Consider the following 13,196-nt stretch of genomic DNA (forward strand, 5'->3'; position numbering starts at 1 on the left):
CCCCTCCCATCTCCCACCCCCACACCATCTCTTATCAGGCCTATCTCTACATGACGCCCCCTTCCAGTACCCTGGACTCTACAGAGCCAAGTTGATGCTATGATTGTGCCAGAGCACAGGGTCAGGAGAAAGTGGATGGAAAAGCCCTGGGCTGCCCTGACCCCCAGCATGGCTTGACTTCATCTATTATTTTTTCCCACTCTCCCAAAGCATCCTTTGGTGGGCTTGTGGACAATTCATTAAAATCATTCAATTCTTTGAGTTTCTCCCTAAGGTTCCTTCTGCTTAATGTACAACACGTTGCCCAGAACCCACAAGCGCACTTCCTGGCATTTTTCTTGAGAATTCCAGCTATCACAGCAATTGCTCACATCCACAGCCTCAGCTAAAAGGCTGGAATTTGAGGAACTTAGAATCTTTGATCCCTTAGGTTAGAGATCAGCTTGGGGAAAGGGTGGGAGGAGAGAGAACAGGGATGTTGGGGCTCCCCTCCCTCCCCGAAGGAAGACAGACCACCGAGCTCTCCATTTTACCAGGCAACTTGGCAAACAGGTTGGTGATTTCAATTTTAAAAGCTTTAGCATAAAACAAAGCCACCAAACTAAAGTCCTTCGGCTTTCTTTTTTAAGCCTCCAACATCAGGTCATAAGCAAATCCTTTTGGCTAACACTGCAAAGATTCATGATTAAAGTGAAAGACCTTTTCGCTGGGACAACATACGAGTGGAAGTGGCCCCAGCACACCTAGCAAGGATTCTAAAATCTTGACTCGAGTGTGAATTTCCAAGATAACTCTCTTCAATTCACAGCAGTTTGAAAAGACCATAGGAATCACAGGACGACTCCAGTTCCAACTGTGGACCCTGGGCCCATTTTTCCCTCTGCCCCAGTTCTAGGGATCTATGGACTATCCATCTACCCTTCAAAAGATGAAAGAAATGGATAAGGACAGGGACTGAACCTCTAATTTCACTGGAACTCCCAGGTGAGACCAACCCCTCTACTAATGCAGATCAACACTTTGTCTGCAATTCAGGGTGCAGAGGTGTCAACCCCAAGACCAATGTGGCCCACGGTGCTGCAAGAACCAGATTAAAATGTAATTGGGAAATGTTGCGGCAAGATAAATAAAAAATACAATAAAACACAGATAATGTTAATGTGTGATTTTCTAAATCAATCTGCAGCCCTGGGGATCTGTTTCTATTTGAGTTTGATGCCACTGGTCCCAGGGCACCACTTGGAAGTTAAGTGACTTGCTCAGGGTCACACATCTGGAGTCTGGTCAAAGGCAGGCTTGAACCTAAGTCTTTCTGGCTTGAAGGCCAGCTCTCAGTATAAGACCAAGCCAGACCTCACTCTCTCTGAAAGAAATGACCAAGTCAGTATTTGGTCAAAATCTATTCTCCTGCCCACCCCCTAGACTCAGTCATAGGACTTCTGACAGACCTAATTGGTTCTACTATTTTTCCATCCATGTCTCATTTTCAACTTTTCCTGTTGATGTGCTCTTAACATCACCATCTGATGATCTCATCCAATTATGTATGGAAAAGGTGAAGCGGGGCTTTCATTAGTCTAGTCTCTCTGACAAAAGAGGGCAACATAATACCAGTAAACTAGCTATGGGAGACCAAAAAGATTGCAACGAAATGAGCTGCAGTATTTCCATGATTAGAAATGAGGTTTAAGACATTTTTCAGGACATTTCGATATCTGCTAATACAAAAACTGCCAATGGAATATTTAACATTAAAGCCAGCCTAGATCACATGTAAAAAGAAAAAAAAAACAAAATGCTTTTAAATTTGGCCTAACTTGATAGGAGTAGCTTGCAAATTAGATATTCAAATTCCGTTTCTAAAATGTGATTTCCTCTGGCTTTAGGACTACTGTAAAACTTTGCAAAAAGGTTAGGTTACTGATTTTAAACAACCACACGCAATTTATTTTAAGGACAAAGTGAGAATTTCCTGACTTCATGAAAAAAGGAAAATGGGTATGGGAAACTTCCTGCCAATTTTGTGTCACAACTGCCTCCTCACTTCAACTCCAGAAAGGAGCTGCTCATGATGAGGGATGGAGTTTGTTATCATTACCAGGAAATAGCTGGAGAGACACTCCATTTCAAGCGTTGTGGCTCTCTGCAGCACCAAGGGACAGAATCTACCCACCCCTCGAAGTCAGGCCACGAAATATTCAGGGCTGGTCAAAGTTATCTCGTTTTTCACTACTGAATAATCTCTCCCTGAAATTATCAGCAACACCCCACAAAGCACTTTCATTTTCTATGGCAGAAAAAATTTTGCAGTCATGCAATTGAAATAATTCTCTGGCCTCCCTGTTGAGTAGAATCTACACTTTATAACTGAAAAAAAAAAAAGATTTCATTTTTCTCATCTCACAATGGTACCATCAGGGTACCACCCTTTTTTTTTTTTTCCCTAAGACACAGTAAGGATATGAATTACAAAGTTGATTCCATTAACCCCAGTAAAGCCATGGAAAAATGAAATCAATATCAAGGTAAACTTTCAAACTCTTCCTTAACCTTTACATATTTATCCATTTAAAAATAGTAGCCCATAAAAAAAAATAAAAAAACAAAAATAGTAGCCCATATGATAATGTCTAGGAACAGGAAAATAAATTACAGACAGGTAAACAGAGGGGAAGAAATTATCTGAAGACTCTGGGTCCCATTTCTATTAAATAAGATCAACATTCATTAACTCCTAACTGTCTTCTTTTCCACTGTGTCCCATAATTACAATCTGACACTGAACCTTCTGTGAAAGTCTTATCTTTATAGATTTTTAGCATACTCCCAAAATAAGCTACCTAGAGCAAATGGAAGTCATTCCTGTTCACGAGTACAAGAATCCTAATGAAAGAAAACTACTAGCATTCTTGAGAAGGCTTTACTAACTCTGATATCCAAGGGTTAAAAGTGTTTTCAGGCAGAGCACGACAGGGAGTCAAGCTCAGCTTGCTGAGTAAAAAGTGGCCATCATCCCCGCCCCAGGGCCAGGCTCTGCCTCACTCACTAACCTGCTAGTGCCTTCCCCACAGAAACGTTGCTATTAATACCACCTTATACATTTTAAGCAGTCCCTCGATGGACAAACATTTACTCGTGCCTACTGTGTGCGATACCGCAACTCAAGGCCCGAAAGACATAAAGACGTAAAGCAAACAGGCCCAAGGAGCTTATGCTATAATGGGGGGGAGACAGCAAATATACAGATAAGTAAACAAAGTATCTGCCATGTAAATACATGATAATTAAGCACTTCCATTTGATTTGGTTCCCACAGGGATCCTGGGAAGTAGGCAGTAGCCAAGGATTATCCCACTTTACTAAGATCAAATTGAGGCCCTTCCAGATGAAATGGCTTCCAAAAGTAATGGGCAGAAACAGCTTTTTCTAATTTCATATCGTGCCTGTGCTGTAGGATTCTGGCTTCCTCCAGCTCTTGAGAGAGAGGGCTGACTTCACTGGGAAACAGGCACCTAGCTAGACTTACGATTAGCCCTCATGAACTAATTCATATCCTAGCAACAACTCAGACACTAGAAATGTGGAGTTCTAGACCAGTGGTCTTCAAAGTGGAGACCCTGGCCTGACCGACCCCAAGGGGCATGTGATCAACCAGGCACAGGCTAGGAAGATGGGCTGCATCTCACCCTTCCAGCAACGGCCAATAGAGGGACTTGTCTCCAACACAACCACACTTACCCACGTCCCCCCAAAAAGTAAATCAACTCAGCTACTGCCCTCCACCACGAGGACTCCTAACTTCTCCCTTCTGAGCCAGCTATTGGCCCCTCAGGGCAATTATAACTTAATGACTACTCGGACACCCTTAGCAACAGGTGCCACTGGGCAAATTCTCTGCCCCTCTCCTACTCTTCTCCCTCCCTTCCAGATATAAGCCCTCTGCCCCACGGATCACCTTCAGGGGAGCAGATGCCCCTTGGAAGGCAGGCTCTGTGCTTTGGGCAGTGGCCAGTGAACCAAAGCCTGTGTAATCTTAACTCCTCACTCTTCCTCACCCCAAACAGCCGATCATTGATCAAACCTTATTGTTTGTATTCGACATCTCTTGTGCCTATCCCCTTCTCTCAGCTCACAGCTCCCTCATTCAAGTCTTTATGGTCTCTAACCTGGGCTATCAGAGTAGCCTCTTAATTGGCCTTCCAGCCTCCAGTCTGTCCATCTCCAACCCATCTTTTCCTAAAGAAGAGACCTAACTAATTCACTCTCCTTCTCAATAAACTCCAGTGGCATCCTATTGACTCTCAGATCAAATATTATTGCCTTTTTATATACACTTTTCATTATTTAATATACATAATTATTAGTGCAGTAGGGCATATGGATAATTTATAACTAAGTAAACACGCACATTAGGGGTACATGCTCAAAATATTTTTACTGATGGAGTGCATGATCAAAAAAGTTTGGGGAGTGACATTCTAACAAAGGCAGCGGACACAAATCCGAACTCCTCACTTACTCTGTTTGAGGGCCTGGTGAGACAATTTACAAACCTTAGATAATATGAAGTCTAGACGCTCTTTTCTACCCTAATTCATGTAAATAATGGCCATGGGAGTAATAACTTTATAACTTCTAATGCTGGAGTGACTCTTCATTTCTAGAACCTGACGTAACACAGGTTTTATTGCCTGTCTTATGTTTTAAAGTGCATATGCAATTATCTTCTGGTATATTGGAGCAATAGGACGATAATTGTTTGGCATCACTCCTAGTATCCATTTATCAGTTAGCAGTGAGCCCAATGTACTCTGCACATTAACAGGAGTCGCCATTTCGCCCACAGCTGGTGTGAAGTGCGCATAGTCAGTCACTCATGGCTCAGGGAGTTCCTTGTTAACAAACCAGCTTGGCCTCAGGCATTCTCCTCCAGTTCTCACTTACTAATTACCTACTTTATCTGATCCAAGGGGAAATGGGTAGGGGAGAGGTGAGGAAAGGGAACTTTCTTCTACCACCACTCCTCAATGCTAACTAAAGTGGAAAACATAAGGCCTCTAAAGTTCAGAAGGACTCCCTCCTCACCCAGGGACCAGCTTTCCCCAAGGCTCCCTGAGAGACAGAGCAGATTCTGAGAAAGGCACGGCAGCAGCCTGGGATACCAGATGCTCAGGCCGCACAAAGACCTCCCCACTTTCAGGAATCATTCCATAAGACTAACTTGTTTTTCACCCATTGAATCTGACGCTATTTTTAGGCACCCAAACCAAGTGGACTCAAGCAGCAGCAGATTCTCAGGTGGATTTTCATCTCCCATTTGTCCTAAGGCCAAGCCATATAACCTGTTCTCTTTCTGCCACATGAGACATCCTCCTTTCATGAAACATAAGTTTCTTGTGTAAGGGGATTGTTTCATTCTCTGCACAGTAGTTGTATTCCCTATGCCTGGCACACAGTAGGCACTGAGTAAATACTTGCTGATTGACTGATCTGACTGTCAGTTCCTTCACGGCAGGTGAAGGATGGCGACATCGCACAAAGCAGCACAGAAAAAGGTCTGCTCAACTGAATTCTCAAATATTTCCATGCATTCTCCTTTCATACAGCTAGCCTTTTTCTTTACCAGCTTTGCAGGCCTCCACCAAAACAAACAAACAAACAAACAAACAAAAACTAAACCCTGCATTTCAAGGACCAAATATTCTATCACAACTAAAGCACCTGATGATGATGGGATGGCAAAACAAGAGCTCATAACTAGTCAAGCAATTCCCTTCCTTTTTTTTCCTCATATCTTTACTTAATCTAAAACTAAAATAGAAAGAAATTATAAGTATTTGGGTGCTGGTCCTGGTTGGGAAATTTTAGGGAAAACTATTAAAATCTCCTTTAATACCACGTTCAAATTGTTCTACTCTGTGTAAAGGATATAGGATCTTCCAGAAAAATTTTGCAAAATAAGCATTTGGTGATGCAATTTACAAAGGAGGCCCAGGCAGCTGACTCACCCCACTTCACTGCTACTGCAATCGCAAGGATTCATTTGTGCACAAATTGTACATATATTCAATATATGTAAGAGCCAGATATTGAGTATCCTTTTTAATCAGGAGACAAAGAAAATTGAATTTAAGTGACTCCTCTTAAAACCAATGCAATAGTCTGACTCATACGAAAAACTAGTTAATTTCTTCTTGGGCCCAAACTTGCACAATTTGAAAATTAACGAGAAACAAAAAAAAAAAAAACCTAACAAAATCATGAGGAAAAACATAAAGATTGATAGCTTGAACAATTATTGTGAGAATAATAACACTAAGTTCACAAGAATATAAACTTTTGGTCTTCCTGTATCTTCTTTTTAGTAACTTCAAGTTGAAACTTCATGCCAATCTCTCCATTTTGAATTGCAAATTACTTTTCTAAATCATTTAGCATCTATCCTTGAAATTTCACATGTCAACAGCTCATTAATATCTACAGTAAACGTAGCTCTTTGAAAAGAACCACAGATTTTACAGTTATTGAGACAGATAGCTGGCACACAGAAATAGAGCTCCTTCAATTACAATTTGGCAGAAGCTAACTTTAGTTTAAAATCTGTCTACAGGAATTTATGGCAACACAGCAAGGAAGTGACTATTTTGAATAAGATTAGCTGCTGTTGATGGTGATGCTTGGACAGTGTTTATAAATCAACAGAGCTTGCACTTACTATTTTCTAATGGGCCACTTCAGAACCATCAGCCACCATTACTTATGTGGTATATTATGATAGGTGCAAACAATAGATAAAGATTAAAAGTAATAAGTTGATCTTTTCAAGGTAATGAATGCTATATATATGTATATATGTGTGTGTGTGTGTGTGTGTGTGTGTGTGTAAAAAGCTTTAAGTTAATGGTTGCCCACAATAATTTTTAATAATTTTTAAGCTTCAAAGTTTTAATGAAAGACAGGTTAATCTAAATAAGGTAAATTACACCAATCCCTTTTTAGGACAAATTAGATACATTTTATGACTTATGAAATCATTTAAGTCCATAAGTTCTAGAATAAAGGTAACCAATGTCACTTTCCAATGGAATAGCTAAATAAATCTGACAAAAGTGATCTTAAATTTATTAATTCTTAATTTTAACATTCATCCTTACTGTGGTTCTAAAATTTTGCAAGCTCACCAAGTCAAGCTGATTAGAAAAAAAAAAATCATGGTGTTAGAATAAGGAAACTTATTCCATATAATGAAATAATTCCATAAAACATATTCCACAAAATGAATATATTCCACATAAAAGTAAACTATAATAAGCAACATTACAAGCTTACCTTAAATGAGTATTACATTATTAATCTAGTGACAACTTGGCCCATCAATGGTGCTGCCAACTCAATGACAGAGGTAACTCTTCCACAAGAATAATCCTTCACAGAGGATTTTGTTTTCATTTTTCTAAGAAACTTAACACTAAACATCAATAAAAAGCAATTTGCATTTGCTTAGAAACTATTTTATTCAAATTAATTTGTCTCCATGTATCAAGTATACCAACAATTTTTCAATATGCCCTCATCAGAATTCTTTTCTACTTAGTCTCATGCATTTTTCTTCTGATGTGGTCATAGAGTTACTATATGTTTCATTCTTATGTTTTATTTTTTTCACTTGGCATTTCACTGCCATTATTTCACTAAGGTCTTTCCAAATTTCATATGCTTGCTGTTCATAATTCCAATAGTATTCCATTCCATTAAATGAGGGTACCACAATTTATCTAACCATTCCCCTGTTATTAAATGGTTAGCTAGCTTCCAGTTTTTTGGAAGATAGTTTGGCCATTACACATAATGCTACTATAAAAATACTTTAAAAACACTTTTTATTGTTGTTTTGGGCAACACATTCAGGGCATATTACCAATAATGGAATTACTAGGTCAATGGTATGACTGTTTTGGTAACTTTCACTGCATGTTACTAGATTATTCTTCAAAATTAGAGGTTTGCAATTCTACCAGAAATGAGTAAGTATACTTGTTCTTTCCCAACTCTACTAGCATTATTTTTTATTTTCTTTTGCTTTTGTTTTACCGCTGTTAATAATTTAAGCCAATTTGATGAACGTGAGATGGTACCTGAAAGTTGATTTAACTGGCATCACTGCTTATTAACAAAGTTGATTATTTTTTTTCAAGTGACTATACGTAATTTGTATCCTCATTTGAAAACGTTCAGGTCTTATCCTTTTACTAATTATCCATTGTGCACTGAAAGTTATCACTATGAATTTTTTTAAAGTTCCTTATATATTTTTGACTTCAGGTCTTTCATCCGTCAGATTCCCATATTATCCCAATTTGTTTTTTTTTCTTTTATACTGTTTTTGTTGTTGTTGTTGTTGTACATGAATTTTTAAAAATGCAGCTGGGCATGTCCATCTTATCCTCAATAATTCCTTCCATTTGTCGAATAGAAAAAAATTCATTTCCCCTCCATAACTGAGAAATGCTTCACTCTATTTTGTTCCATTTTTCCTAGAGTTTGTTTCTAAAAGTCTAAATTTCTCATCCAGTTGGAATTCACTAGGGCATAGACTGTAAGTCACAGATCTAAATCCCCTTCCAAGAAAACTGACAACCAATTTTCCCAAGTATGTTTGTTAAATAATGAATCCTTTCCTCAGTTTTTATTGGATAAAGATTTGTCATACAACTAATCTATTGTATTGTGGATGTCTTGTGTACCCATTTCATTTCACTGATATATTTTGCTTTTGGATACATCCAGTACTAGATAGTTTTGATAACCAATTTATAATGTTTTAAAGTCTAGGAACACAAGACTCCTTTCATCAACTTTGCTGAATGTGATCATTAATATTCTTGCCCACTTATTTTTTCATATGAATTTTGTTATAAGTTTTATCTAGTTTCATAAAGAAGCTCTTTGATGTTTCAACTGGATCAAACTAAATACATAAATTATTTGGGGAGAACTTTTGTGGAGTCATTTTTTCCTATATTAATCTGACCCATCCACTAACACTTACTAATCCTCCAGTTATTCAGATCCTCCCTTATTTTGGTCCCACTGAGTGTTTTTATAACAAAATACAAAAACTATTTACAAATCTTTTTTTTCCCAGATCTGAAAGCTGTTTAATCCCTTACTAATCCTTCATTTCATTGCTTCCATTATAAATGCTGGAAACTCTTAGATAATCGCACAAAACAATTATGAGTATACAATTTCCAAGGCTGCGTATCTTTTCCACCCTGCTGCTGGTCATATGATAATGTATGGATGGGCTATTTCATAACCAAAAAGGAGTTCCATGGAAGCAGCTTTCATGATCCAAGATTCTCAAAATCTAAATGCATCTGAAAATGTAAAAGTAAATCCATTTAGGTAACCTAAAACAAAATCCAATATAACATTTGGAAGTACAACCTTCACATCCTTCTCCAGACCTTCTCCAACACTGAACAGCATCTACTAAGCAGCTAGTTGTACATGGTGTACTCCCACAAGTAAATATATCTATCTTTCCACATCAATATGGCCCTAGGCCAATAATAAGCACCAAGCCAGGAGTTGTTGTTTTAGCAATGGTAGTGGCCATGCGATAAGCCAGTCTTTCTTTTGATCAGACTGTATGAATGGGCAAGCCAGAGTCAGGGCTAAAGTTTGTGGCCAAGAAGCAAATTAAGCTTATTGTTCTTCTTGATGTTGTTGTTGTTTTTTGCAAGGTTACCAGAGTAGCGGGCCTGCTCTGTGCTAAGCATTAGGGCTACCGAGGCAAAAAGAGGAAATACAGTCCCCGTCCTCAAGAAGATTACACTTTATATGGGGAGACAATAAGTACATAGAAAAGTAAACACTATAAATACAAGATGATGGGGGAGGGAAGACAAGTTTCTGGGGATCAGAAAAGGCCTTGGGTAGGAGAAGGCGCTTAAAACATAATTTGACAGAAACTAGAGATCTGAAGAAGCAAAAGCGAAGAAAAAGGGAATTCTAGGCACAGGGGACAGCTTAGGCAAAGACTCAGAGATTGAAGATAGAGTGTTAAGTTTTGGGAAGAGCAATTTAGGTCAGTTTGGCTGCTAGACCATAGGGTATATGCAAGGAAAATAATATAGAATAAGGTCAGAAAGATAAGCTGGTTTCAGGTTGTGAAGGCCTTTAAATGACAAAGTAGTTTGTATTTGATCCTAAAGGCAAAAGGGAGCCAGTGCAATTTACTGAGCAGAAGAGTGACATGATCAGATCTGTTCTTTAGGAAAATCTCTTGGGAAGTGTAGAAGATGGATTAGGAGAGGCTAGGTGAGGCAAGGAGACTAACCACGAGGCTGATAAAAGGTTCAGGAAAGATGTGATGAAGGCCTGAGCCAGGGCAATGGCTATGTGAAGGGAGAGAAGGGGAGGGATACAAGAAGATTTATGGATGCAGAATCAACAAGACTTGGCAAGTAACTGATTTGAAAAGAGAGGTGAGAAAGAGTGAGGAGTAGATGATGATTCCAAGGTTGAAAACCTAGGTGACTGGAATGATGGTGGTGATCTTGACAGAAAAAGAGCAGTTAAGAAGGGGGACAACTAACATCCTCCCAGCTCTGCATGCATATGCCTTTTTTTCCACCTTCCTGCAAATGTGATCAGATTCAGCTTTAAGAATGAACCCTGCAGGAGCAATAGCTAAGGCCCTTCCACCCCTCCTCTCTTTCCATGGTGGTAAACTTACCACCGATACCTCTGAACTAGGAATGATCCCTGTTTCCAATTAAGCAGAAAGGTCAAGCAGATGGAGTCAAGACAGACTTCAACCTTGGTCCCAAGTCTCTCTGGGGAGACAGAAGCAAATGCTCGCTCTCCACATCCAGACAGTCAGGACATCTCATATTCTGTGGCCAATAGGAAAGCCCCTGCCTCTCCCTTCCAGAAGTGGGGGGACGTGGCTTCATTCTGAGTCTGCCATTGTCCAGCTCATTCATCTTGGAGCCCTGGGTTCCAGTAGGATGTGAGCAACTGAGGGAGGGGGCAATCAGGATGGCGAAAAGTCTTCAGATCATGCCCTATGAGGACTAAATAAGGAATGTTTATACTGGAGAACAGAAAGAAGACTTAGAACATGACAGCTTTGGTCAAGTAACTGACAGGCTTTTACTTGGGACAATGGACTTGTTCTGCCTAACCCCAGCAGCCACAACTGGGAGCAAAGCAGGGAAGTTGCAAAGAGGTCAATTTAGACTTGATGTGAGGACCAACTTCCAACCAATCAGAGCTACACAAGAGTGGAATGCGCTGCCTTGAGATGTAGCAGATTCCCTCTCACTAGATGGCTTCAAGCTAAGGCTCAACATCCACATGGAGGGGATCACTGTTCCTGTAGAAATCCAAATACACGACCACTTAAGTCCCTTCCAACACAGGTTCTGGGATGCTATCAACAGTGTGATGATAGCCCAAAAAAGTATATAGAATCTTAAGCCGCCCGAAGATGGGAAGTGTTCAAAAATTAAGAGATGATGGTCCCCGTATACTACATGCTGGACAGACCAAAGCTGAAATATTTCATTTGGTTCTAGATGCCACATTTTAGGAATAACATAAATAGATCAAAGAAGGTACAGAGGAGAGCAAACAAGATAGTAAAGGCCCTTGAGATCGTGTCATATGAAGATAAACTGGAGAAACTAGGGCTGTTTATAAGCTTAAGAGAATATCCGGGGTTGGAGAGAGCATGGGTAATGCCTGACAACAGTCTTATTAGAAGGTCTACTGGATAAAAGAGGAATTAGATTTATTCTGCTTGATCCCAGAAGGCAGAACCTAGGAGTAATTCAATTCAAGCAACATTTACTGTGCCTACTAAATGCAAGGCAATGTGGTAGGCCACCGAGGACACTGAGACCAAAAGATAGAAGGAACTGATATTCTACTGGGGACTCCTAACTGGATGCAAATCGGTATGTTACAAGGGACACCAGTGAGGAAGAATCAAAAGGAATCGTGAGGGTCGTGGCACTGGAAAGAAAACTTGAAGGAAGATGAGGATTCTGAGAGGCAGAGATGTGCAAGGAGCGCGTCACAGGCAGAAGAGACAATACCCCATATGAAGGCATGGGGGCCCAGGGCGGGGGGGTGGGATGGTACATGGAGATTTCAGTTCAGGAAAAAGCTAGTATCCTAATTTGGCAGGTCCATAAATAGTAAGAAATAAGACTGGAAAGATTTGCTAGAGATACATTAGAGAGTGCCTTAAACACCAGGCTAAGGACTGTGTAACTTATCCAGCAGACAATGGAAAATCACTGAAGATTCTTGAATTAAGTCAGGCCCCTGCATATGAGGAAGTAGATTTTGGTAGGCATGGCAAAGGATGGATTGCACAGGAGAAAAATGACCTATGGAAACCAATCGGGAGGCCATTACAACAGGCGAAAGGGAATTCCTGAACTATGGTGGTGGTCCTTTGAGTAGAAAGAAGACAACAGACAAAAGACACTAGAAATGTTGTAGAGACAGAATTGTCAATATTTGGCCACCAATTAGAAATGAAGGGGGGACAATCCATTAACATATATACCAAACTAACCAAAAAATAACCCAAAGATACACCCTACTGCTTGGAGCTCTGTTCAGAAAGGAGACATTTGAGGACTGGGGGGAAGTCTAACAATTAAAATAGTCGCATCATGTACTACAGCAATAACCCAAGTGAACCAAGATGACTGTCACTTCCAAACAACAGTACCACAGTGAACCCAGAAATCCTGGCGAGATATCTGGGAAGGCCTATGCGCTAAAGACCTATGCCCCGGAGAAGGCTGCAGATCTGAAGTCTTCACACAAAAAGAAAAAGGATGCTTCAGTTCCGTTTCAAAGACCTGGCATATTTCTCCTAGACTTCTAAAGGTTTCTGGGTTTTGTATGCAGTTTGGGGAAAGGTTTTTCCTCCTCTAGGTTTAGTCTGCTGAACTCAAGTGACCAGAACAACTTTCACTTTGCATTTTTATGAGGCTTCTTGCAAAGCATGTGGACCCTGACCAATGGAGGCTATTGTTGGCTGATAAAGGGTTAGAATTCTAAAAATAATTAATTATGGGGTCAACCCAATCAATTATGTATACAACTGTTCCTGACATAAGTCCTCTAGTCCAACACAGAAGCTTCCTCACCTCAAATATTTCTTG

The 13,196-nt window shown here is 39.9% G+C and overlaps 1 protein-coding gene across 4 annotated transcripts in view; it reads right to left on the minus strand.

Moving 5' to 3' along the window:
* The window catches only part of CHM (CHM, Rab escort protein 1), a 207,773-nt gene that overhangs the window by 166,071 nt on the left and 28,506 nt on the right, over positions 1 to 13,196 (minus strand). The window lies entirely within an intron of this gene.

The sequence above is a fragment of the Vombatus ursinus genome, unplaced genomic scaffold (genome assembly GCF_900497805.2).
Source record: "Vombatus ursinus unplaced genomic scaffold, bare-nosed wombat genome assembly UNPS02004691.1, whole genome shotgun sequence".
In the NCBI taxonomy this organism is placed as follows: Eukaryota; Metazoa; Chordata; class Mammalia; order Diprotodontia; family Vombatidae; genus Vombatus; species Vombatus ursinus.